The sequence below is a fragment of the Protopterus annectens genome, chromosome 2.part1, assembly GCF_019279795.1.
Source record: "Protopterus annectens isolate FY-2018-M chromosome 2.part1, PAN1.0, whole genome shotgun sequence".
Classification (NCBI taxonomy): Eukaryota; Metazoa; Chordata; order Ceratodontiformes; family Protopteridae; genus Protopterus; species Protopterus annectens.
In genome coordinates this window covers 590,095,785-590,123,330 of record NC_056729.1, presented here as the reverse complement: position 1 = coordinate 590,123,330, position 27,546 = coordinate 590,095,785, and the positions used below count along the sequence as shown (strand labels likewise).

Genomic DNA, 27,546 nt, shown 5'->3' with positions numbered 1-27,546 from the left:
TTATCTACTGTGACCTGTGCGAGTGCAGCTGCACTTTGTTTGGGTGAAGAGGTGTTCCTTGTGTTGTTGTCTGAAGTCCAAGTACACTATGACATTTCTGACGGAGAATGGAATGGAGTCCCATAAAGGTGCTAGGATGGAGAATACATGATCAGTACAATGAAGTGTAGTTTTTGGAGTTAGTAGGGTGGATTGAGATTGAGAGATGCTCATCAGATTATGTGTGTCGGTGGGGGGGGGGTCTGTTGAAAAGTTGATGAGCAAGTGGGGACGAAGTCTCAGGAGAAAGGACCTTGTAAATTAGCGATCATAGTAAGGTTGGCTCTCAAGTGTACTGGGAGCCATTTAGTTTTGCAGAGGGCCAGATAGTGGTGTTCATTAATGGGAGAGATAGTAATAAACTGGCAGATTTTACTGCAGATAGCAATGTGGTGGCATTTTTCTTTGAAGCTACAGCTATTGTGGGTAGTCCATATTCAACTTCAGATAAAAGTATTCCTTTGTCTATGGCAGCTTTGGCTGCCTTGGACAGAAGAGGTGATAGACTGCTTGCTCAGAACAGTGAATCTTTTTGCATGTGTTCTGAATGCATAGACAAAAGTTGAGACTGGTCGAGCCAAATGCCAAAGTATTTGAAAGACATGGTATTGTTATCATTTTTAATATTAAAAAAAAAAAGCTTGATGCTTTGGCTATTTTTGTTTAGTACCAAAATGCACTGCTTTCATTTTTCAGGGATTGAGTAAAAATGTCTGGCCAACTAGCCATTGGTAGATGGTTAGAAGGTAATTTTAGAAAGTACAGTTGTGTAGACTTACCATAAATGTAGATGTTCTAGTGTATTCACTGTTGCAGTCATTATATTTGGGTTATCTGCCTGCAGGTAGCCCTCAGTCGGCCTGAATATCAAAGTCTTGGATTACTGTGTCGGATGCTGTCTCTTCTTCCATGACGTCAGGTCGTCAGGGGTATAAAACATGCAGCCGACGCCATTACTTTAGTTTTTCTTGCCCCAGATGTCAGGTGCCCCCATAATGGAATGCAATTATATGTTAGATTACACCTCCAACAAAAAACAAATACACCAGAAAGCCGAAATACACTAAACAAGAAGAAAAGTATAGCCAAGAGAAGTCAGGGGGCTGAAGGGGGGCTGGAGGGAGGGTTATGAGGACTGCAACAGTGAATACACTCCAACATCTACATTTATGGTAAGTCTACACAACTGTACTATGTTCTTCGTGTTTCACTGTTGCAGTCATTACATTTGGGTTGACTCACAAAGCTAAGGAAGGGAGGAGGAAATTAGAGAGCATTAGGACCAGCTATTAAGCCCTGCAAAACTGCAGTGGCAAAACCAGTTCTGGATTTAGAAAAAATAGGCATGTGGTAATGCTTAGTGAAGGTATGTACAGAGCTCCAGGTAGCAGCTTCTAGAATATCTCTGGTAGGGACACCTCTGAGGAAGGCTGTAGAGGTAGATGCAACCCTGGTGGAATGTGATCTAACCCTTGAGGGGTAAGTTTTCCATTGTGCTTATAGCAGAAATTAATGCAATGGGCTATCCACTTAGAAATGGTTTGCTTTGAAATGGCCTTCCCCTCTGCCCCTGCAGCAAAGCCAACTAGCAACTGTTCAGATTTTCTGAGAGGCTTAGTCCTGTCCAAATAAAATCTAAGTTGACTGTGCACGTCCAAAGAGTGCAGTATTCGTTCTCCTTTGTTTTGTGGATTTGGGAAAAAAGTAGACAAATGAATGGACTGATTGAGGGCCACACTAGACACCACCTTGGGCATAAAGGAAGGGTTGGTCCTGAGGGACACCCTGTCTGCATAGAAGATGATTAAGTGCTCCACTGCCATGAAGGCCTATAATTCACACTCTTCTTGCTGAAGTGATGGCTAGAAGGAAGGCTGTTTTCCAAGAAAGGAATTTCAACACTGCAGTTGCAGCTGGCTCAAAAGGAGGTAGAGTGAGCTTTTCCAATACAAAGTTAAGGTCCCAGGCTGGAGTAGGGGCTCTCCTGGGAGGTCTTAAATTGTTGGCCCCTCTGAGGAATTGCTTTAGCAGGGGTTGAGAGAAGAGGGGTGTTTCAGTATTATAATGTGCTGAAATGGCAGCGGCATGAATATTAATTGATGAGAAGGAAAGACCCTTGTGGAGCATCTCTGTTAAGTACTGAAGAATATGCGGTAAGCTGGGCACCGTTGTGCCCATCCCCTGAGTCTGGCTCCAGGAACAGTATCTTTTCCACTTTTCAGCATAGGATTTTCTAATACTAGGCCTCCTTGCCTCCAGAATGACATCTAGCACCTGCTTACTGAGGGATGCTATTGGGGAGCTCAAGGAATTAGCCAGGCTGCAAGGTTCAGGGCTTGAAGATGAGTGTGTAGAATCTGGCCCTCATGCTGGGACAGCAGAGAAGGGTCTGAGGCAGGTGCCATGGTTCCAGCAGTGACATACTGTGCAAGAGGGGGTACCAGTGCTGGCGTGGCCAGTCTGGTGCAATCAGTATTGTCCTTGGTTTGTCCAGTTTGATCTTTAGCAAATCTTTCGAGAGGAGAGGCAGAAGGGGAAAGGCATAAACTGAGAGGCTTTCCCAGGTGAAGGTCAGGGCATCCACTTTACAAGCTTGACTGTGGCAAGTCCTTCTGCAGAATTTGTCCAATTGGTAGTTCTGAGGGGAGGCAAAGAGGTCTATCTCTGGATACCCCCATTTGTTTCTCAAAAGGTCAAATATCTTTGGTTCCAGTTTCCACTCCTGTGGGTCCATGAGATTTCTGCTTAGGTCATCTGCCAGTGAATTTAGCTTGCCTGGCAGGAACTGAGCTTGTAGGTGAACTTGGTAGCTCAAGGCTGTGTTCCACAGAGCCATGGCTAGTCTGCAGAGAGGGTATGAGTGGATTCCCCCCTGCCTGTTTATGTACCACATAACAGTGGTGTTGTCTGTCTTTACCAATAATTGTCCTGAAAGAATGTGGTCCTTGAAGGCTGTCAGGGAATTCTGTACAGCTAACATTTCTTTTTTATTGATATGCAGGTGCATTTGACTTGGGTTCCATATGCCCTGAATGCACTGCCCTAACAAGTGTGCCCCCCATACACAGTCTGATGCATCTGTTAGGGTTTGGACGGCAGGGGGTCGAGTGAATGGGAGTCCCTTGTTGTGGTAGCAGGCCTCTGCCCACCAAAGGAACTCTGTCTTTATACAAGGAATGATAGGAATCATTGATTCCAGGTCCTCAGAATGTTGACACCATAGGCTTTTTAGATACCATTGTAGTTTCTTCATATGCAGTCTTGCATATGGAAGTAGTAGAATGCAAGAGGCCATGAACCCCAGGGCTTGCAGAATTTTCCTTGCAGATAGCTGGGTCTTTGTGGCCAGTAGTTTGAAGTAGGCTGTCAAATAAACTTGTTTCTCTGGCGTGAGGTAGGCCATCTGGGAAGTTGTGTTCAAGCTTGCTCCTAGGAATACAATTTGTTGGCAGGGTACTAGATGAGATTTCTTTTCATTTATGGTGTACCCCAGCAAGGTTAGAAGTTTCTTTACAAATGCCAGATGTTTTAGTAGCATGCCCTGGTTTTCTGCCTGAATTAGACAATCGTCCAGGTATGGATATATTTGAATATTTCTTTGCCAGCAAAATGTAATGACTGGAGCTAGGCACTTTGTGAACACCCTGGGCGCAGTAGATAAGCCAAAGGTAAGTGCAGAGAACTGATAGTGCCTGGAGCCTGCTCTGAAGCGTAGGTATTTCCTGCAAGACTCCCTTATTGGAATGTGCAGGTAAGCTTCCTTTAAGTCTAAGGTTGCCAACTAGGCATCTTTGAAGCACTTTTCATCCAAATACTTCTTTGAACTTCATCAGATACTAACATTTACAAAAATCAAGTTTAGTCATGTTTAACCATGATTAAAATCAGCTGGTCTCTCCATCTTAAAATTTAAAGGAACAGTAGTTAAAATAGCATTGTGAACATAATATGCATTTTCCTGTTCTTTAAAACTGCCTTGTTTAACAAGCAAATGAAATAATTTATCGCAGCAGCAATATGGTGAAAATCATATACGAGAAGTGTGTAAAAATATAAGGTGGACAGTAATCCAAGAGGGGGTCTCATTCACCTTATTATTAAAAAAGTTGGAATTGGTCTGGAAAATTCATCTCAATGCTTATAACTTTCCAGGATTGAACGACGTGTTCTATCACATGCTGTTTAAAACTGAAAAGCTTAATGAGATGAAATACTGTAGTAACAACATTATAGAAATTATGAATTACTTATTAATTTTTTACTTAAAAATGTTTATAATGTAAGGTTAGATAAAAGAGGAGAGACTTTATATTTTACATTGTTCCTGGGTTTGGATTGAGAAGGCCTGGGAGAGACAGGAAAGGACCAATTCTTAGAAGGCCAATGCCTACTAAATCTGGGAGGCTGTACTTGCAGGAAATCTTTGACTGTTTACATAGATTTAGCTTTTTCCTCCATCTTTTTAAGGACGACTTCTGTTTTGTTACCAAACGGGCGGTCTTGGTTTAAGGGAGCATCCAGTAATTTAGCTTTAACATGATCTGGCAAGTTTTGCTCCTTAAGCCAAGCATGCCTTCTAAGTACAGATGCAGTGACAGCAGCCCTGCAAGATGCTTCTAAAGAGTCAAAACCACATTGCAAAGTGTGTTTACCAACTTGTTCGGCAGAATGCATTAAATCTTGTAATTCTTTATGTTCAGCACAGTCAGGAATCAACATCATTTTCTGTTTAAGAAGTCCCATAATATGTTGTTGATACTTTAACATATGAAACTGGCAGTTTAAGGCCCTAATGGCCAAAGTAGCAGAAGTGTATGCCTTCTTACCCCATCTGTCCAAGGCCCTGGAATCTCTATCAGAGGAGGTAGGGTTTTTAGCAGTGGTAGCCTTAATGCCTTTTGGCCTTTGGGAAATGGTCTCTGGATCTGCAGTAGGATCTTTGAAGAGAAACTTGTGAGTGTCAGGTACTCTGCAATACCAGTCAGGTTTTCTGGGAGCTGGAGGTGGAGTCTGGGGCCAGGCTAGATTCCAAGAAGGCATCATCTACAATGTCCAGAACAGGAGGAATAGCTAAAGGCCTGTGTTGAGGGAGGAGTAAGAATTCCCTAAGCCTCTTTTTGGAGTCAGAGTAATCCTGGTTTTCCCAGCGGAAATGCTCCCTAAGAGAGTGCAAGGTTTCACCAAAAGAAAAATCTTCTGGGGGAGAAGCAGAGGGAATGGAATCCTCTGCATCAGAATCCTCATAGGTAGATAAGGGCAAATCCTGGTCATCAGAAGAAACAGAAATTTCAGAATCCTGATCAGAAGAATCAGAATGAAAATCAGTTCTCAGTCTCAGAGGAGGAAGGCTGACTTCCCCTAATTCAAGTAATACGGCCTTCAGCCATTCTTATCATTTATTTTATAGGCATATGGGCCTGACCATGCGGTTTGGACGTCGGTTTTCTAAGTGTGGGTCGAGTTTTAGGCCTTGAAGAAGAAGCTGGCATCGGTTTGAAATGCAAGTCTGTAGGCCTGAATACACCCTCAAAAGCCGGTGCCTGCACAGCGGCTCCAGACCCATCCAAGGTAGAGACATCTGCAGGTTCCATAGTCGAAGAAGCATCTTTCGCAGCATATGGGTCGCAGCAGAGGCCTGCGAATCTGAAGTAGTGGGTATCAGGGGCTGCAAAAGCACCTCACTGAGTACCGGCGAACTGACGACTAGCTTAACGGAAGCGTCATCAGCAGTTTTGGACCTATGCGGTCTGTCTTTATCTTTACGGTTTTTCAGAATATCGGTAGTCGGATGGCTTATCAAAGCCATTTCTGGATAGTTAAACAGAGTACCAAAATAATTTGCTGCAAAAATAGCCCGACGACGAATAGTTCAGGGGTTGAATAAGGCATAAAACCGACAGTGAGGGACGTCGTGGTCTGGGCCTAAGCAAGGAATGCAGTACGAATGAAAATCTTTATGAGGTACTTGCTTTCCACAGGTAATGCAATTGTTAACATTTACTGATATCGGTTTAAGAGCAAGAAAAAGGATCCCCAATGGGGTACTTAGCTTTTTTGAAGACTTCGGTTCTGAAACTAGAAAACAAAAATTTCAGGAGTCGGCCGACCAGCTATCGTGAACTGCTTCTGCTTCGGGCACCGTGCGGCAAGAAAGACTGATGTAATGGCGTCGGCTGCATGTTTTATACCCCTGATGAGGCAGAGATCAGAGGGGCTATCTGATAATGCCACTGCACTGTTACCATGGAAAAAGGGCAAGTAGGGATAGAAATGGTGAAGACTGTGCAAATATCCTGAACAAATGAAATCTGTGCAAGAGGTGGAAATGGGCTTAGCACAGGTTAGCATACTATGTTGGAGAAATAAAGGATTGCATCAAAGCAGTATAAAGAGAGATTAACATATGCTGTACAGGGGTTGTAAACAAGATACGGAGGAACAGAATTCATGTGAGGGGAGAAAGCAGTGCAGGATAAAAGAAGAAGGGCATGAGAAGAGACCTACATTTATTAGGCTGTTAAAGGTGGCACTGAAGATGGAAGAAGCTGGACAATTACAGGCAGAAAGTGAGATAAAGGTAGCAATATGGAGGAACAGTGGAGAGGTGAGTGTGGAAGTTGAAGGAACTAAGGAAACATGCCTGGCCTACTGCAAATAGACAGCATGGGGAAGAAAGTGACAGCTAATAGAGAGTTAAGAGCTCTTTCAGAACTTTTATGTAGATCTGTATAGCAAAAGTCTGATACAAGGAAATGAAACAGAGAGAGAAAGCTGGCAAGGGTTAAGCTGGGGTACTGTTAATAAATATGCAGAATGTCTCTGACTCAGTAAATTGGGATTTGATGCTTAGAACCTTGGGGCAAGTGCTAGAAGATGGAAGGATCTTACAGGAGTGTAAAAGGCTCTATGTTGTAAACCCAGAATAAAACAAAAACGGAATAAATTGAGTATTATTGGACTGCATTAAAGTGTGGTGTGCAGGTGGAATTTACAGGGCTGTCTGTCCCCAGAAATATTCTTGCTGATGATGGACAAGTTAACTTAAAGGCTAAGGAAATTAACAGAAACCTGGAATAACAGGGAGGAAAAGTGGTAGTATCGTTTTTGCAGACATCTGTATCCTGCTATCAGAGAATGTTGAGAAGATGCTGCCACAAGTATTATGGGCATTCTAAGATTTTTGCAATGGCACGCATATCATCCAAATAATTTACTGTTATCTGTGGTAGGCCAACGCTGGTCACTGGTGAGGAGCAATATCTAAAAATGTACTTATCAGTACCAGATACAAGAAGCTTTAACTGGTTCGATTTAGATTAGAGCATGGGGGAAGTAAGTGAATGGGGAATATTAGTACATTAGGCCTGAGGTGATATCAGTGATGATATTACTAGTAATAATTTATTTTCTTAAGACATGTAGCTGCATGCTCCATGGATAAAACCAGTGAAGAGATGCAGCTAGTGTGTGACAGGTATGTGCAGAATAAAGGCAGGTTTTGGATATCCAAAGGAACTGACAGTTGGGGAATGCCTTACTTCAAAAGACATGCAGCTGCAATCAATGAACCACAGTGAATGAAAAGAACTGAACATGAAAATATGAGACAACAAATTTGGAAAGATACAGAAAAAGGGGGAGGAGGTCACTAGAAAGAGGAGAAGCAGCAAGGAAAGCAATAATGAAGAAAATATATGACTCGGGAGGTATTGGCAGGTGATGCGAAACAAGAACATGAGCGGTTTTGCTATTAAAAGAACCAAAAACAGTGACATCTGGTGCTCAGATACAGACACAGCAGGACAGAGAGAAATCCAACAAAAAAGGATACGAAGACTGAAGAAGGGCAAGAGGGATTTAAAATGTTTGGGCAAATTAAGGAGGAGTTCCAAATGGACCCTGTGGCGTTTCTGTTGTATAACAGTGTTTTGGCAAGGGTTACCGTGGTGGTGAATTAGAATGAGGCTATAATTAAAGGAGGAGCAATGCCAAGGAGGATAAAGTACTGGATAATTACAACAAAGGGAGAATATGGAAAATTTACAGAGACCTAGGAGTGTGGGCAGGAGGCAATGGATGGCGAAATTCTAACTGAGATGTTAACACCAAGGGTGGAGAGGAAGAAGGAAATCTGGAAAGAAATTTGGAAAGTGGGTAAATGTCTTGGAGGTATGGCACATGTAAAGGAGTGACATTAAAGGCTATAACGTACATGGCACTATACCTTCCCAAAAGGCTCAAGGAATTAAGACTTTTGGATAATGAATCATGCTGGACATGTGGAAAGGATGCTGATCACATGAACAAGTGGTGGGAACGTAAATCAGTTAGGTAGGAACTGGATAGATTGAGGGGAATATGGGGTAAGTAAATGGAAAAAAAGTGGAGGATAATTGGTTACATGTTTTTGGAGTGAAAGAAAAGAAGGCACTTTCTACTATGTAGTAGAGAAAAGAGCTGATAGTAACTGAAGGCGTTTTAAAAAAAGAAACCGCAAAGCCTTTGGAAAATGACCACAGAAGGCCTGAAACAGTGTACAACAAAAAATATAAAGTTAGAGAACATAGCTGAAATGTTTATGACACAGGTTTTGAAAAGAATAAATGCCTAGTTCCATTAAGTGAAAGATATGTACTCACTATAAAGTACAGTTGTGTAAAATCTTACCATAACAATAGATGTCCTCTTCACTGTTGCAGTATTCTGTACCTAATGGATCACCTACTGAGGACAGCTCATTGTCTGGCCAGAATACCAAAGCCTTTAGTACTTCGATGTGTTGTCTGTCACACACATGATCTCCGCACAGGGCATAAAGGTGACATGCAGATGCACACATTCAGAACTGCAAAAGCTACAGGAGGAACAGAATGCCCTTAGGGACAAGAACATGTGCATTCAGAAGGAGAAAAAGGAAGATAACAATGAAGGACCTCTCAGCCAGGAGTGTAAAAAACTACAAGGCAAGAGCAAAAATAGAGGGGGCAGGAGGGAGGGAGCAAAAGGACATCTACCGTTATAGTAAGATTTTACACAACTGTACTATGTTCTTCCATATCACTGTTGCAGTATTTCGTACCCAAGGGAAAGTACAAGAACTCAAGAGGAAGTCTGGGAGGAGGAAAACAGAAAACAGCCCTCTTCAAATCTATGCAGATACCCTGACAAAGCCTGCCCTGGCCCTGAGAATAACATCCAATTTGTAATACTAAGTGAAAGTATGAACAGAAGATCAAGAGGCAGCCTCAAGGATGGAAATGATTTCAAAACCCTTGAAAAAAGCACCACTGCCCTAGCAGAATGCACTTTTACTGATGATGAAAGAAATTTTCCATGAAAAGAACAAAAAAAGAAATGGCATTAGAAACATCTCTTCCTGAAACAGCCAAATCCAAAGTTCTGGGATGAAAATAAACAAAGCTGCTCTGATTTGCGATTAACTTTAGTTTTATAAGAATAATATCAAGAGTTGTCTATGCAAATCCAGTCACTGACAGACTGCAGTGAAGAAAAAAGGAAGATAAATAGACTAATTAAGACTAACCCCAAGAAAAGGAAAATAGTCTGGTGGACTCCTGTCATAAACAAGCTATACAACAGAAGGAGGAAATTAGTACAGAAAAAGAGTAAAATCCCAAGAAGGGAAGACATCCCTGATCAGTTGATCAGCAAGAAAATACGATCCCTCATAAAATCATCCAAGACGAGTTTCAAAAAAATAATTACCAAGGACTCCAAAGATAACAACAAGGCATTCTTTAGCTATGTCAAGAATCTAAGTGGCAATGCTCAGATCTGCTCGGAGTTAGTGCACAATGGTACAAAATACACTGAACTGACCGATATTGCCAACATCCTGGCAGACAGGTTCAGCGCAAATTTTACCCCCCTCTCACCCCCAAAAGGGCCCATAATCAAACCAGAAGAATACAGAGCTTCTGAAATCACAGACACTCGGGTTAAAACAGCCCTCTCCAAAGCCAAAAACACAGCATCAATGGGACCGGAGTCCCAGCCTGCAGGGGGTCGAGTGAATGGGAGTCCCTTGTTGTGGTAGCAGGCCTCTGCCCACCAAAAGAACTCTGTCTTTATACAAGGAATGATAGGAATCATTGATTCCAGGTCCTCAGAATGTTGACACCATAGGCTTTTTAGATACCATTGTAGTTTCTTCATATGCAGTCTTGCATATGGAAGTAGTAGAATGCAAGAGGCCATGAACCCCAGGGCTTGCAGAATTTTCCTTGCAGATAGCTGGGTCTTTGTGACCAGTAGTTTGAAGTAGGCTGTCAAATAAACTTGTTTCTCTGGCGTGAGGTAGGCCATCTGGGAAGTTGTGTTCAAGCTTGCTCCTAGGAATACAATTTGTTGGCAGGGTACTAGATGAGATTTCTTTTCGTTTATGGTGTACCCCAGCAAGGTTAGAAGTTTCTTTACAAATGCCAGATGTTTTAGTAGCATGCCCTGGTTTTCTGCCTGAATTAGACAATCGTCCAGGTATGGATATATTTGAATATTTCTTTGCCAGCAAAATGTAATGACTGGAGCTAGGCACTTTGTGAACACCCTGGGCGCAGTAGATAAGCCAAAGGGAAGTGCAGAGAACTGATAGTGCCTGGAGCCTGCTCTGAAGCGTAGGTATTTCCTGCAAGACTCCCTTATTGGAATGTGCAGGTAAGCTTCCTTTAAGTCTAAGGTTGCCAACTACGCATCTTTGAAGCGCTTTTCATCCAAATACTTCTTTGAACCTCATCAGATACCAACATTTACAAAAATCAAGTTTAGTCATGTTTAACCAGGATTAAAATCAGCTGGTCTCTCCATCTTAAAATTTAAAGGAACAGTAGTTAAAATAGCATTGTGAACATAATATGCATTTACCTGTTCTTTAAAACTGCCTTATTTAACAAGCAAATTAAATAATTTATCACAGCAGCAATATGGTGAAAATCATATACGAGAAGTGTGTAAAAATATAAGGTGGACAGTAATCCAAGAGGGGGTTCCATTCACCTTATTATTAAAAAAGTTGGAATTGGTCTGGAAAATTCATCTCAATGCTTATAACTTTCCAGTATTGAACGACGTGTTCTATCACGTGCCGTTTAAAACTGAAAAGCTTAATGAGATGAAATACTGTAGTAACAACATTATAGAAATTATGAATTACTTATTATCATGGTCTGATGAAGTATAACATTCATTAATACGAAAGCGCTAACCATTTATTTCCTTTGTGATTGCCTTGTGAATAAATTTTGCTGGCTGATTTTATGGTGGTTCGTTCCTGGATTTCTGCTTGAATGTTGCATGTGCGGAGATGTTAGAGTGTATTCACTGTTGCAGTCATCACACTTGGGTTATCTACCTGCAGGTAAGCCCTCAGTCGGCCCAAATACCAGAGTCTTGGGATTTTTGCATCGGATGCTGTCGCCTCTTCCATGACATCAGGGCTTTAGGGGTATAAAACATGCAGCCAACGCCATTACATCAGGTTTTCTTGCCCCAAATGTCAGGAGCCCCCAAAATAGGAAGCTATTACGTGGTGTGGAACACCTCCAGTAAAAAGTAAATACCCCTGCCATAAAAGATGGCCATAAAGAGAATAGGTAGAAAGGATAGAGAAAGCCAGGGGGCTGAAGGGAGGGAAACCAGGACTGCAGCAGTGAATACACTCGAACATCTACATTTATGGTAAGCATACACAACTGTACTATGTTCTTCGTGTTTCACTGTTACGGTCATCACACTTGGGTTGATTCCCAAGGCTGAGGAAGGGTGGAGGCAGTCAAGAAGGGTTAGGGCTGGCTAGCAGACCTTGTAAGACTGCTGTAGCAAATCCAATTCTGGATTTAGAAAAAATAGGCAAGTGGTAATGGCTTGGGGTAGGTATGTACAGAACTCCAGGTTTCAGCTTCCAGGATGTCCCTGGTAGAGACTCCCCTGAGAAATGCTGTAGAGGTTGCAGTAGCTCTAGTGGAATGAGTTCTTATCCCCTGAGGGGTACGTTTTCCATGGTGCTTGTAGCAGAAATGGATGCAGTGTGCTATCCATTTGGAAATGGTTTGCTTCAAAATGACCTTGCCCTCTGCCCCTGTAGCAAAGCTAGCTAGCAGCTGGTCAGATTTTCTGAAAGGCTTAGTCCTGTCAAGGTAGAACCCAAGCTCTCTGTGCACGTCCAAGCTGTCTGTGCATTTCCAAGGAGTGCAGGATCCTTTCCCCTTTATTCTGAGGATTAGGGAAAAAGGTTGGCAAATGGATGGATTGGTTTAAAAAGACACACTAGATACCACCTTGGGGATAAAGGATGGGTTAGCCCTGAGGGAAACCCTGTCAGCATGGAAAATAATGAAGGGCTCCACTGCCATTAGTGCCTGTAACTCATACACTCTTCTTGCTGAAGTAGTAAGGATGTTTTCCAAGAGAAGAATTTTAACTCTGCTGAAGCAGCAGGTTCAAAAAAGGGAAGTGTGAGCTTCTCCAGTACAAAGTTAAGGTCCCAAGCCGGGGTGGGATCTCTCATAGGGGGCCTTAAATTGTTAGCTCGCCTCAGGAACTATTTGATGAGAGGGTGAGAAAAAGAGATGTGGCTCAGTATTATAATGAGCTGAGATGGCAGAGGCATGAATCTTAATGGATGAGAAGGATAGGCCTCTGTGGAGAAGGTCTGCTAGGTAATCAAGGATTTGAGGTAAGGTGGGCACAGCTGTGTCCTTTCTGTGAGACTGACTCCAAGAACAATAGATTTTCCACTTTTCAGCATAGGATTTCCTAGTACTAGGCCTTCTGGCCTCAAGGATGACATCCAGTACCTCTTTGCTGAGAGATGCTGGTGGTGTATTCAGGGGATAAGCCAGGCTGCAAGGTTTAAGGTTTGCAGCTGTGGATGCAAAATCTGTCCTTCCTGCTGAGACAGCAGGGAAGGTGTCTGATGTAGGTGCCAGGGTGGCACTGTCAGACTGCATAGGAGTGGGTACCAGTGCTGGCGTGGCCAGTCTGGTGCAATAAGGATTGCCCTTGGCCTGTCCTGTTTGATCTTAAGTAGTCCTTTTGAGAGGAGGAAAGGCATAAGGTTTTCCCATGTAAAGGATAGGGCATCCACCTTCCAGGCTCTACTGTGAGGGTTCCTGGTTCAGAATTTGCTCAATTGGTGGTTTTGGGGGGAGGCAAAAAGGTCCACCTCCAGTGTTCCCCACCTCTGGGTTAGTAGTTTGAATGACATGGGTTACAGTTTCCACTCGTGAAGGTCCAGCAGATTTCTGCTCAAGTCTGCCAGTGAATTTTGCTTGCTTGGCAGGGATTGAGTTTCTAGGTGCACTTGGTTGCTCAAGGCTGTGTTCCACAAGGCCATGGCTAACCTGAAGAGTGGGTAAGAATGAGTTCCCCCCTGCTTGTTTATGTACCACATAAATGTGGTGTTGCCTGTCTTTATCAGGTGCAATCCTGGAAGTATAAGGTAAAGGCTGTCAGAGCATTCTGTAAAGCTAGCATCTCTTTTTGATTGATGTGCAGGGGAATTTGTTCTGGGCTCCACTTGCCTGCCATGTGAGCCCCCCATGCATAGTCTGATGAATCTGCTGTCAGGGTTTGGGTGGCGAGGGGCTGAGTGAAAGGAAGTCCCTTGTTGTGGTTGCATGCCTCTGCCCACCAAAGGAACTCTGCCCTTAGACAAGGTATGATAGGAATAACTGTTTCCAGTTCCTAAAAATGTTGACACCAGAGACTTTTTAAAGTACCACTGAAGTTTCCTCATATGCAGGTCTTGCATATGGAATTAGCAGAATGCATGAGGCCAGGAACCCTAGGGCTTGCAGTATTTTCCTTGCAGATAGCTGGGTTTTGGTGGCCATTAGTTTGAAATAGTTTGTCAAATGGACCTGCTTTTCTGGAGTGAGAGGAAAATCCACATCTGTTGTGTTGTGTTTTGCTCCCCAGGAATACAATTTGTTGGCTGGGCACCAGTTGTGATTTATTTAGTGAAGTTAGAATTCTTTTTACAAATGCCAAGTTCTGAAGTAGCAATTCCTGACTGTCCACCTGAATCAGGTAATCGTCCAAGTATGGGTAAATTTGAATATTTCTCTGCCTGCAGTATGCAATGGCTGGAGCCAGGCACTTTGCCTTATCTACTGCAGTGATGAGTTCTTGTGCAAAATTTGTCCAACTGGTAGTTCTGGGGTGAGGCAAAAGATCTATGTCTGGGCCCCATTTTGCATGTCAACATGTTGAAAATCCATGGTTCAGTTTCCATTCATGTGGGTCCATGAGATTTCTGCTAGTTAAGTCTGCCAGAACATTCAGCTTTCCTGACAGGAAATGAGCTTGTAGTTGTGCTTGAGCTCAAGGCCGTGTTCCACAATGCCATGGCTGGTCTGCAGAGGAATGTGAACCCCCCCCCTGTGTGTATGTCAATAATTGTCCTGGATGAAGGTAGTCCTTGAAGGCTGTCAGTGCATTCTGTACAGCTAGCATTTCTTTTGATTGATATGTGTTCAAGCTTGCACCCAAGAATGGAGGGTACCAGTTGAAATTTATTTTTAGTTATGGTGTACCCTAGACAGGTTAGAGAACTCTTTGTACAAGCGCCAGATGTTTAGGCATCCTTGCCTAGCATAGGAAGTAACTGTTGAGTCAGCATCTTGAATTTTGGAATGTCCAGAAAGTTTGTCTTTACCAGGGAAAAGAAAAGAATAAAGAAGAAACCTTCCTTCTTTTTCCTCTTGGTACTAGTTGAATAAGCCCCCATGTTATGAAATCTATCCCTGGGACACTATATTTAAACCCCATTTGTCCTGGGTTAGTTTCTTGAATGAAGAGACAGTTTTCCCCAAAGCCTAAGAAGGTAAGTGCTTGGTAATTTTAAGAAACCATTGAGGCAGCGGTTTTACCATGGGGGTGCCTTGTTGTTTCTAGATTTGGAAGTGGAAGTAACCCATTGCTTAGTTCTGAAAGTCCTTGGGACTGAAACCTGGTGCTTTGGAATGTCTGGGTTTGGCGTGGCTCTGGAAGGAGCTGGAAAGGACCTCTGAGTAGGCCAGTGCCTACTAAATGAGCTGGAGTTTGGAAGGTTGCACTTGTAAGAAATCTTTCAGTCGAGCAGTTTGCACAGATTTAGCTTTATCTTTTTGGTGAGAACTTCTTCAGCCTTATTGCCAAACAGGTGGTCCTGCTTGTAAAGACATCAAAGTTTTTCTTACATGATCAGGCAGAGATTGCTCAGCTGCATGCCTTCTAGCACAGACTTAGTAACAGCATGCAAGTGTCGAATCAAATACATTGCAAAGTATGTTTGCCAGTTTGTTCAGCTGAATGCAATAAATCATTGACAGTCCCTGATTGCTAGATGAGAATCCCTTCATGATAAGGTGGGCAATGGTGGGCAAGAAGGTCTTCCTAACTACTTTAGCTACATGGGTGTCGAATGACAGACTACTATCAACCTGGGTCCCCAGGTCCCTGATAACTTCTTCTGTGCTCAGTGGATTGCCACCTATTTGGTAGCTAGGGGTAACCTTGTTTTTCCCAAAGGGTATGACTATGCATTTTTTGGCATTTAGCTTTAGGCCATGGCTCTGGCACCAGTTATCCGTTTCTGTGAGACCCTTCTGAATGATATCTGTGTCAGATGTGTTTCCTACTATGGCGCCCAGTTTGCAGTCATCTGCAAACTTTGTCAGCCATAACCCTCCTGTGTTTGCTTGTACTTCGGAAAAGTAGATGCCAAACAAGAGTGGGCCCAGGACTGAGCCCTGTGGTACACCACTTGTGACAGGCTTTGAGTCTGACATGGCGCCAGCAACTCTGACCCTGTGGGTTCTGTCACTCAGCCAGTTTGCAACCCATCTTGTGATGTATGGGTTAACATTTAAGCTGATGAGTTTTCAATGATACCAGTGGGGTATTGTATCGAAGGCCTTAGCCAGATCGAGGTAGGCTGTATGGACTGCCTTTCCCTCATCAATGGCTTTGGTGACTGTTCGAAAAAGTCAACCAAGTTTAGAAGGCATGATCTGCCTTTGACAAAGCCAAACTGGGATGGATCCAAAGTCTGCAAGTTCCTATGTCTTTATTTATGAGGTCCATTATGATCCTCTCCATGGCTTTGCAGATAAGGCTTGTCAAGCTGATGGGCGGTAATTTCCAGGGTCGGTGGAGGCACCGCCTTTGTGAAGTGGGACCACAGTTGCAGTGCGCCATTCCTGAGTGCGTATCCAGAGGTAAGACTATGATTAAACAGCTGTCCTAGCTGTGGGTTTAATTCCTCGTTGATTTAGGTGGAGCACACAGCGGGGACACCATCAGGTCCCATGGATGCTGTGTTTTTGCTTTGGAGAGCAGTTCTCACTTGGGCGTTGGAGATGTTTGGGGGCTGCAATCGCTTGGTATAGATATCTCTCCTTTTGGGGGAGGGAGTTTGCACTGAACCTGTCAGCCAGTATGTTGGCAATGTCTGTAGGATCAGTAATCTTCACATCATTTTGAACTAGTTCTGAACATATCTGGGAGTTTCCTCCCAGGTTTCTTTATAGCTAAAGAAGGCCTTATGATTGTCTTTTGAGTCTTTAGCTATTTTTCTCTCAAAATTTGCTTTGGATGATTTTATGAGAGCTCTTAGTTTTTTACTTATAGTGATCAAGGGTGTCTTACCTTTTAAGGATTTTGCTCTATCTTGTAGTAGCTTCCTCCTTTTGTTGTAGAGTTTGTTTATGGCTGGGGTCCACCAGACTGGACGCTTGCCTTTGGTACAAAGAGTCTTTGTTTTGCTTGGGATTGCCTTATCCATGCAGTCCTGCAGGTGCTGGTAGAAGGCATTTGTAAGTGATTCAGCGGCTTGAGTACTGTTTTCCGCCGACTTGGGGGCTTTAAAGGAGACCACACTAGTCTTTAGAAGTGTGAAGTCGGCTTTCGAGAAGTTTTTTACTGTGGTCTTTTTTATTTCAGGTGGGGTGGGATGAGGACCTCCAGCGAGATTAGTTTGTGATCTGATCTCACCAGTGAGGGGTATACTTCCGGTGTTGAACATTGTGCTCCCATGTTCGTGATGATGAGATCAAGTATGTTTTCTCCTCTTGTGGGGATGGTGACTAGTTGTTCCATGGCATTTGAGTTTATGAATTCCAGGAACTTTTGGGCTAGGGTGTTTGGGCTTGAGTAGTGTTCCCAGTCTATATTAGGGTAATTGAAGTCACCTAGTATGATGGTGTTTGGTGATACATTTATCCCCTCTAGTGTTTTCAGGAAGGCCATGTGAGGTTCCTGAGTTTGTGAGGGTGGCCTGTAACATGCTACAATTTGCAGAGCAGTCTTGCCTATGGTTAGTTGCACCTGGATGTTCTCCGATGCATCGTGCGTTGCCACCAGTCTTGAGGTGTGGGTGTCCTTGATGAATATGGATACCCCCCCTCCTTTCTTGGTATTGTCCGGATTTTGGGGCGGGCATGATATGAGGTAAAACCTGATAGTGCTGGGGTGCTCTCTGGAGCCTTGAACCAGGTTTCTGTCACAGCACAGACATCGATGTTCTCCATACTGAGAAGGGCCTCGAGTGCGTGCATTTTGAGATTTAGACTTCTGGCATTGAGCAGCATTACCCTTAGTTTTTTCTTTTTTGTGTTCTAGGGTGGTAGGTTTAGAATTTGAACCTTGCCTAAAAAAGGCACTATGGGGGTGGCAAGAGCCTTTGCCATTATCCGGAATCCCAGGGGTGACAGGTGCAAGCCGTCCCTTGAAGCAGCGTGGCTTGTCCAGCATGTCATCCCAGGCAGACAGACATTGGATCCCCTTTGAATGACACCAGAGTTTAAGCCAATTGTTAAAGCTGATCATCTTATCTCTGTATTGTGGCATCATTCTTGGTGAAGGTAGGATACTGCTCAAGGTCAGGGTCATACTTGCCTGGGCTACATAATCAGAGAGCTCCTCAATGTCTCTTTTCATGTAGTCCAAGGAGAGTGCGTCTCAGGTCGTTTGCACCAGCGTGGACAATGACCGAGTCGTATTTGTACCTGCTGTTGAGAGACCTGAGTGCTTGCGTTATGTGGTGGATTCTAGCGCCCGACAGGCAGCTTACTGTGACCTTCTCCTTACTCAGTCTGGTGGCGGGACGTCAGTGTGTCTGACTATGGAGTCACCAATGACTAGTGTGTCTGGCATTGTGTTTGGCCTTAAGGGCTGTGACTGTTTGACACTCTGACTGTGAGGTCTATGTGTTGCAGGTGTTGTGTTCTGAGGTGGTGGTTGTTTGGGTGTCTGCTTTGGTGGCCTCTGCTGTTTTGGTAGATTTTGATCAGAGCCTCCAGTATGTCTTTGTGTGTTTATGTGTATGATTTGAGGTTGTGATGGTACTATGTGAGACTGGGTCTATAGTGTGTGGTAACCTTCTCCTCCTGACTGGTCTTGCCAGTCCTATGTTGAGAGCTCAGCCTCAGTTTGGCCGTATAGTTGCATCTCTCGCATGTATTTGTGTTTTGTGGGAGGAGGAGAGGGTTGTCTGTGTACATGAGGCAATTGTAACATTGCCTCAATATTCCCAGGTTCACCAGCTGAGCAGGAGAGGACACTAGCAACTGATCCCTCGACATGCTAGAAGGACTAGACAAAAAAACTTTAAAAGAGATTCCGGGGGGCGTGGGTGACCGAGAAATGGGGGTTTGCCTTTTTGGGGTGCTATCTATAAGAGTGCCGTATCAAGGTAATAAGTACTGTAGGAGCAAGTGCTAGGTTTAACAGATAGAGAATAGTCTACTTGGAGTCAAGTAGAGATGATAGAGATGATCTTTTTAGTTATAGGATACGCTGATTAGATCAGTAGTATAGTTCGAGGAAGGTAGTTTTAAGGGAAAATTTGAAGAGTGGACTTTAGGTAGCTCGAATAGTTTAAACCTGCTTAACCGGCGCTGCCCTAGTGTGCAACAGTGGCAACTCTGCGCTAAAGCGTGCTTTATAGCAGGGGGCTGGAAAAGACAGGAAATGACCCAAAATGGCCAATAAACTACAAGTTACTGCCTTAAACCACTCCTCTGAGGACAAACAGGCAGCTCAGTACTCCCTACTCCCACTAGTGAGTAAAGAAACTACCCCTTGACCAAACAAGGAAAATGGAGAAACACAGGAACCAAGACAAAGCCCAGGGATCAGCAAATCTGATCACTGGAACAAACTATTAGGAAAGTATGGAAAACAAGAGTATTTGTTTTGTTTTTTTTCAAGTTTTTTTTTTTCAGATAAGCAGAAAATACAATAAATGCTGTGTTTTTCGACTAAATGCTATCAAAAGCTAGTACACTTGAGTGTATTAGCCTGTTGTTTAACTTTTAAGCAAAACTTAAACAAGCAAGTGCAACAAACAATTCAAGCTATTAAAAACAGTAAAAACAGGTAATAGCAGAATAAAACAGGCAGAAATAGCAATCGAAAGGCTTAAAAAGTCGAAAATGCAGAAAAAAATACTTAGAATCTGGAAAGTTTGTCTGTAGTTAGGGTTTGGGCAACAGGGGGTGGTGTGAATGGCAGTCTCTTGCTTTGGTGGCAGGCCTCTGCCCACCAAAGGAACTCTGCCCTTAGACAAGGTATGATACGAATAACTGTTTCCAGGTCCTAAAAATGCAGAGACTTTTTAAGTACTACTGAAGTTTCCTCATATGCAGTCTTGCATATGGAATTAGAAGAATGCAGGAGGCCATGAACCCCAAGGCTTGCAGTGTTTGCCTTGCAGATAGCAGGGTTTTTGTGGCCACCTGTTTGAAGTAAGTCACTAAATGAATTTGCTTTTCTGGCGTAAGGAAAGCCATCTGGGCAGATGTATTCAAGCTTGCATCCAAAAATGTATTTTTTTGAGAGGGTACCAGATGAAATTTCTTTTCGTTTATGGTGTACCCTAGACAGGTTAGAGAACTCTTTGTACAAACGCCAGATGTTTTAGAAGAATGGCCTGGTTTTCTGCCTGAATTAGACAATCGTCCAGGTATGGATATATTTGAATATTTCTTTGCCTGCAAAATGCAATTACTGGAGCCAGGCACTTTGTGAATACCCTGGGCACAGTAGACAAGCCAAAGGGCAGTGCAGAGAACTGATAATGCATGCAGCCTGCTTTGAAGCATAGGTATCTTCTGCAAGATTCCCTGATTGGGATATGCAGGTAAGCCTCTTAAATCAAGAGTTGCCAACAAGGCATCCTTGCCTAGCATAGGAAGTAACTGTTGAGTCAGCATCTTGAATTTTGGAATGTCCAGAAATGTGTTTAGAGTAGACAGGACCAGAATTGGATGCCATGATTTGTCTTTTCTGGGTACCAGGAAAAGTCTGGAATAGAAACCTTGTTCCTTTTCCTCTTCTGGTACTAGTTGAATAGCCCCCATGTTTAGGAGGGAAAGTACTTGTTTCTGAGCCTCTGCCCACTGATTTGAGGGCAGGTCTGGCCACCCGTTTGGAGTTGGCAGACAGTAGAAATGAAATCTGTATCCCTGGGACACTATATTTAAACTCCATTTGTCCTGGGTTATAAGTTGCCAGTTTCTTGAATGAAGAGACAGCTTTCCCCCCAAAGGGGCGGCCTAAGAGGTAAGTGCTTGGTAATTTTAAAGGGAAGTCATTGAGACTGTTTACCATAGAGCGGTGCCTTGTTGTTTCCAGATTTGGAGGTGGAAGTAACCCACTGCTTAGTTCTGAAAGTCCCTTGGGACTGAAACCTGGTGCTTTTGGAATGTCTGGATTTGGCTGGAGTGGCTCTGGAAGGAGCTGGAAAAGACCAGTCCTTAGTAGGCCAGTGCCTACTAAATTTAGGAGGTTGTACTTGTAAGAAATCTTTCACAGTTTGCACAGATTTAGCTTTATCTTCCATCTTTGTTTAGAACTTCTTCAGCCTTATTGCCAAACAGGTGGTCCTGCTGTAAAGGAGCATCCAAAAGTTTTTCTTTAACACGATCAGGCAGAGATTGCTCCTTAAGCTAAGCATGCCTTCTAAGCACAGACCCAGTAACAGCAGCCCTGCAAGAGGACTCTAAAGAATCAAATCCACATTGCAAAGTATGTTTGCCAGTTTGTTCAGCTGAATGCAATAAATCCTGCAACTCTTTATTCTCCACACAGTCAGAAATCAACAATTTTCTGTTTAAGCAGTCCCATGACATGCTGTTGATATTTTAGCATATGGAATTGACAGTTTAAAGCCCTGATTGCTAAGGCTGCAGAAGTATAAACCTTTTTACCTCATCTATCCAGCGCCCTGGAGTCTCTATCAGAAGGGGTAGGATTTTTAGCAGTAGAAGCCTTAATGCCCTTGGGCCCCTGAGAAATGGTTTCAGGGTCTGCAACAGGATTTTTGAAAAGGAATTTGTGGGACTCAGGAACCCTGTAGTACTTGTCTGGTTTGCTAGGGGCTGGAGGCAAGGGATCAGGGGCCATACTGGATTCCGAAAACACATCAACAATGTCTAGTACAGGAGGTATTGCCAAAGGCCTATGCTGAGGAAGAAGAAAAAAATCCCTAAGCCTCTTTTTGGATTCAGAGAAATCCTGACTTTCCTAGTGGAAATGATCCCTTAAGGTATGTAAAGCTTCCCCAAAAGAGAAATCCTCAGGCGGAGAAGCAGAGGGAATGGAATCCTCTGCATCAGAGTCCTCATAAGTAGGTATGGACAAATCCAGATCATTAGAAGAGTCAGAAGAAAGAGAGTCCTGTTCAGAAGATTCATAGTCAAGTTCAATCCTAGACCTCTTGGAGGATGGGGTTGACTACCCCTGATTAGAGTAATTAAATCCTCAGCCATTTTGATCATTTGTTTTTTAGGCATAGTGGCCTGAACATGTGGCCTGGGCATTGTTTTTTTTAGACATAGATCGAGATTCAGGCCTTAGTACTGAAGTTGGAGTCGGTTTAATATGCAAGTCTGTAGGCCTGAATACACCCTCAGAAGCCAGTGCCTGCTCAGCGGCTCCAGACCCATCCAAGGTAGAGACATCCATGGGTTCCATATGTGAAGCATCTTGCGGCATACCGGACTTTGAATGGGTCTCAGTAAAGGCCTGAGAATCAGAAGTAGCTGGTATCAGGGGCTGCGAAAGCGCCTCACTGAGTACCGGTTAACTGGCAACTGGCTTAGGAGAAGCATCGTCGGCAGTTATGGGCCTAAACAGCCTGTGTCTGTCTTTTTCTTTGTGTTTTTTTAGTATTCCGGTAGTCGGATGGCTAACTGACGTAATTTCTGGATAATTAAACAGAGAACCAAAATATTTAGAAGCAAAAATGTACTGACGACGGATAGTGCGCACTGATTAAATAAAGCACAAAACCAACAGCAAGGTACGTCGTGGTCAGGGCCTAGGCAAGGAGTACAGTACAAATGAAAATCCTTATGAGGTATTTGCTTCCCACAAGTAATACAATTATTAACTTTTACTGACATCGGTAAGGAGCAAGAAAAAAAGTTTCCCCAACGGGGTACTTGGCTTTTAGTTGAAGACTTTGGTTCTGAAACTCAAAAACGAAAATTTCAGAAGTCGGCCGACCGGCACTTGCGAACTGCTTCTGCTTTGGGCACTGCGCGGCAAGAAAGACTGATGTAATGGCGTCGGATGCATGTTTTATACCCCTGACGACCTGACGTCATGGAAGAAGGGACAGCAGCCAACGCAGGACCCAAGACTTTGTTAATCACACCGACTGAGGGCAACCTGCCAGGAGATTACCCAAATGTAATGACTGCAACAGTGAAACACAATGAACATCTGATAGTGCATAGAGCCTGCCCTGAAACGTAGATATTTCCTGAAAGACTCCCTTATGGGGATGTACAAATAAGCTTCTTTTAAGTCTAGGGTGACTAACCAGGCATCCTTGGCTAGCATAGGAAGAAGAAGCTGTTGCAGTGTAAGCATTCTGAATTTTGGGACCACCAGAAAGGGGTTGAGAATTGATAGATCCAGGATTGGGCACCAAGAGCTCTCTTTTCTGGGCACCAGGAACAGTCTGGAGTAGAAACCCTGTCCCCCTTTGTTCTACTGGAACAGGTTGAATAGCCCTGATATGGAGAAGGGAAAGTACTTGCTTTTGAGCCTCTGCCCACTGGTTTGGAGGAAGGTCTGGCAACTCGCTTGGGGTTGGCAGTGAGTGGAAGTAGAATCTGTATCCCTGGGATAGAATGTTTAGACTCCATCAGTCCTGAGTAACAGACATCCAGTTTTTTGCATGAAGGGCGAGTTTTCCTCCTAGGGGTGCAAGTACTTGGGCATGGCTGGGAAGGATAATTGGAAAGTCATTGTGAAATTTTTCCATATGGGGGTGGCTTATCACTCCCTATTTTTGAGGTGGGAACACTCCATTGTTTATCTCTCTGCATACCCTGAGACTGTAGTCTTGGTGGTCTGTTTCCCCTGGGTCTGGTTTGAGAAGGCCTGGAGGGTGCTGGAAAGGACTAGTGTTTGGAAGGGCAATGCCTACTGAATCTAGGGGGTTGCACTTTTCAGAATTCTTTAAAAGTTTGCATAGACTTAGCTTTTTCTTCCATCTTTTTAAGAACCTCTTCTGCTTTGGTGCCAAACAAGCTGTCCTTCTTCAAAGGAGCGTCTAGTAACCTTGATTTGACATGGTCTGGCAGGGTCTGCTCCTTGAGCCAAGCATGTCTTCTCAGTACAGATCCAGTGACGGTTGCCTGGCAAGAAGCTTCTAGGGCATCAAAGCCACGTGGCAAAGTATGCTTACTGACTTGGCTTGCAGAGTGCATAAGCTCCTGCAATTCTTTATTTTCTGCACAGTCTGTAAAGGTTGCAACTTTTTGTTTAATAAGTTCCATAATATGCTGCTGGTACTTCAGCATGTGAAAGTGACAATTCAATGCCCTAATAGCAAGAGTTGCAGAGGTATATACCTTCTTACCCCATCTTTCCAAAGCTCTGGAATCCCTGTCTGAAGGGATGGGATTCTTGGCTGTAGTAGCCTTGATACCTTTAGGCCCCTGGGAAAAGATCTCTGGATCAGCAGTAGGATTCTTGTAAAGAAATTTGTGAGTGTCAGGTACTCTGTAGTACCGATCTGGTATCCTAGGAGCAGGAGGTAAAGTGTCAGGAGTAAGACTGGATTCCATAAAAACATCATCAACAACATCATCCAGGACAGGGGGTGTTGCTAAAGGCCTGTGCTGAGGCAACTCTAGGAATTCTCAGAGTTTCTTTTTGGACTGAGGCTAGTGTTGGCATTCCCAGTAGAAATGCTCTCTTAAGGTATGCAAGGTTTCACCAAAAGAAAAATCCTCTGGAGGGGAGGCAGAGGGAATGGATTCCTTTGCATCTGAATCCTCATAAGCAGATGAGGGCGTGTCTTCATAATCAGAAATCTCAGAGTCATCGGACTCCTGGTCTGTAGAAGCTGTTAGGGACTGGTCTCTTTTTCTCTTAGCAGGGGTAGGCGGACTTTCCCTAATCAGCGTAATAAGGTCTTCTACCATTCTAAGCATTTCTTTTTGTGGCATGGGAGCAGGTGCATGTGATTTGGCCATCAGTTTTCTAGGCGTAGTGCGTACTCTGGGCCTAAAAAACTCTGTAGTTTTGGTTAAAAAAGTCATCAGTTTGAGTCGAACATCGGTTGAGCTAAGAACTGCCTCAGAAGCCGGTGCCTGCACAGCAGCTCCAGACCCGTCCAAGGCATACCGGACTTCAAATGGGTCTCGGTAGAGGCCTGCAAATCCACTGAAGCGGGCATCAGGGGCTGCAAAAGCACCTCACTGAGTACTGGCGACTAGCTTAACAGAAGCGTCATCGGCAGCTTTGGACCTATGTGGTTTGTCTCTGTCTTTATCCTTACGTTTTTTCAGAATATCGGTAGTCGGATGGCTTACCAAAGCCATTTCAGAATACGGAGATCAAGAGCGAAAGAATTTAGTGACAAAGAGAGACCGATGATTAATGGTTCAGGCATGGTTCAGGCATTAAACAAGGCACACATCCAACAGCGAGGTACTTCATGGTCTGGGCCTAAACAGGTGACGCAGTAAGAATGAAAATCTCTGTGAGGTATTTACTTTCCACGGGTAAGACAATTGTTAACTTTTTTGACATCAGTTAGAGCAAGAAAAAAGGATCCCCAACAGGGTACTTAGCTTTAGAAGACTTCCTGAAATTTCATTTACGAATTCAATAATCCTGTAGCGGTCAACCGGCACTTGCAAACTGCTTCTGCTTCAGGCTCCTCGGCAAGAAAGACTTATGTAATGGTGTCGGCTGCCTGTTTTTATACCCATGATGACCAGATGTCAGTCCTGGAGCGACAGCATCCGACGCAGAAATACTAAGTCTCTGGTATTCAGGCTGACTTGAGGGCGACCTGCAGGCAGATAACCCAAGTGTGATGACTGCAACAGTGAAACACGAGGAACATCTATACTTGTCAAACCCAGTAAGGGGCTATGAAGATGAATGATCTTTTCTCACCAGTGCATTCTGTAAAGATTTTGGAATGGAAGGGAAGGCACAAAGGAGTCCTGGGGGCCAACTGTGGGGCACAGCATCCCTCGGTGACTCTCCCCTCCTGGTCGATCAGACTGAAGACCCTGCTGCACTTGGCATTGTGAGGAGATGCAAAGAGATTGCAGAAAGGTCAGCCCCAATGGCTGAACATCTGCTCCTGTGACCACTGGATTGAGAAACCACTCGAGGTAAAATGACAGATCTGCTCAACTGGTCTGCTAACACACTGGACTTGCCTGGTTTATGCAATGCTTATAGAAAGCGGTGAGAAGATATTGCCCATTGCAACACTCTCATGGTTTCTAGACATAATGGAGAAGATCTGGTTCTTCCCTGCTTGTTGATAAAATGGCTGCCATTTTGTCTGCCTGGACAGATATCACATCTGAAGGGAGGGTGCCCTGAAAGGTCTGCAACACTAGGGAGGATCACTTTCATCTTAAATACACTGAATGGCCTCCGATTTTGACCATGTACCTTGGACTGTCTTTCCCAGGTAATGCCACACACACACACACACACACACACACACACACACACACACACACACACACACACACACACACACACACACACACACACACACACACACACACACACACACACACACAGGAAAAATCCATGGTCATCATCACAGCTTGGGGGAGGGAAGGTTGAAATGACATCCGTGTGAAACTTGTGGTGACTCCAACCACCACTGGACATGTGTTTTACAAATCTTCATTACAATTACTTGGAACAACATGAGTTATCATCTTATTGACCACTGGACTGTAAGAGTCCACTGTAGGACTTTCATGTAGTATCTGGCCAAGGGAACTAGGGTGATCAAATTCACCATGGTTCCTAAAATATGGAGAATCATTCTTGTGGGTGGCTTCTGACAAGAAAAGATAGTTAAAAGCTTGATAGTGAATTGATACAATCATTGCTTGAGAAAATTTTGCTACTTGAAGCCTTGAGTCCAACTGGATTCCTATGAATTCTCAAGACTGAACTGGACAACGTTTGGACTTTGCTAGATTCATTGTTATGCCTAGCTCTGAACATAGGTGGTACAAGGACCTGACTTAGAATGAGTACATCCCATGGCAGGAGCAGTGAAGAGCCAGTCGTCTAAGCAGAGGAACACTTGGAACCCTTGCAGTCAAAGATGAGCTGCTAATACTGACCCACATTTGGTGAACACCTAGGAGGCTATAGTGAGAGCAAAGGGTAGAGCTCTGAACTGAAAATGACTGGGTTCTCCAGCTAGAAGGGAAGATACTTCTTGGAACATTTGTCCATCTTTATATGGTAGTACGCATCCTGAAGATCTATGAAGCACATCCAGTTGCTCTCTCTTTCAGCAATGGGAAAAAAAATTCTGGATGGTAACAGTACAATCTGTTTTTCTTGCAGAACTGTTCAAGTAACTTGGGTCTAGAATTTGCCTTACTTCTGTTTTTCTTTGGTACAAAGAATCTTGGGTAAATTTCTGATCCTCCTTGGTCTGGTGGGACCTATTGGATTGTTTAGAAGCTTCTTTAATTTGGAAGCGGCTGCTTCCCCTTTGAAAGGGTGGAACACTGTGAAGTCTTTTTAGGGCTAAGGGTGGGTGTGGAAAGGGATGAAGTAGCCTCTGGTTATCCTCTGCACCCATTTGTCTTGAGTGATAGAGGTCCAGGTTGCTGGATGAAAGGATAAGTGCCCCTGACTACCTTCAGAGTACAGTAGTCAAATAACTCTTCAGGAGCACTGAAAAAGGCTTCCCAGAGAAAGGATCACAAGTCTTAATTCTGCAGATCACCTCTACCCCAAGGGCAACTTCAATTACAAGAGTCCCCCCCCCCCTACTGTGCGGGGCTGTGTCTTCAGAAGTGTCAGATGAAAAAAACTCGTGATTTGCAGAACCACATTTTCTTACCTCTTTCCGATTCCTGGAAAAGTTCCTATAAGGAGTGGAAAATTTGATCCCTACGACAGAAAGGGATCTGGCTTCCCTTTTCATTTGGTCCTTCACTTTAGGATCAAAAAGAGTGCTGGTCCATCATAAGAGGCATTCAC

General features: G+C 43.8%; 1 protein-coding gene across 1 annotated transcript in view; it reads right to left on the bottom strand.

The window, feature by feature from the left end:
• LOC122794868 (PR domain zinc finger protein 2-like) overlaps nucleotides 1-27,546 on the bottom strand; it is a 993,012-nt gene that overhangs the window by 279,350 nt on the left and 686,116 nt on the right. The gene's annotated exons all lie outside the window — the stretch shown is intronic.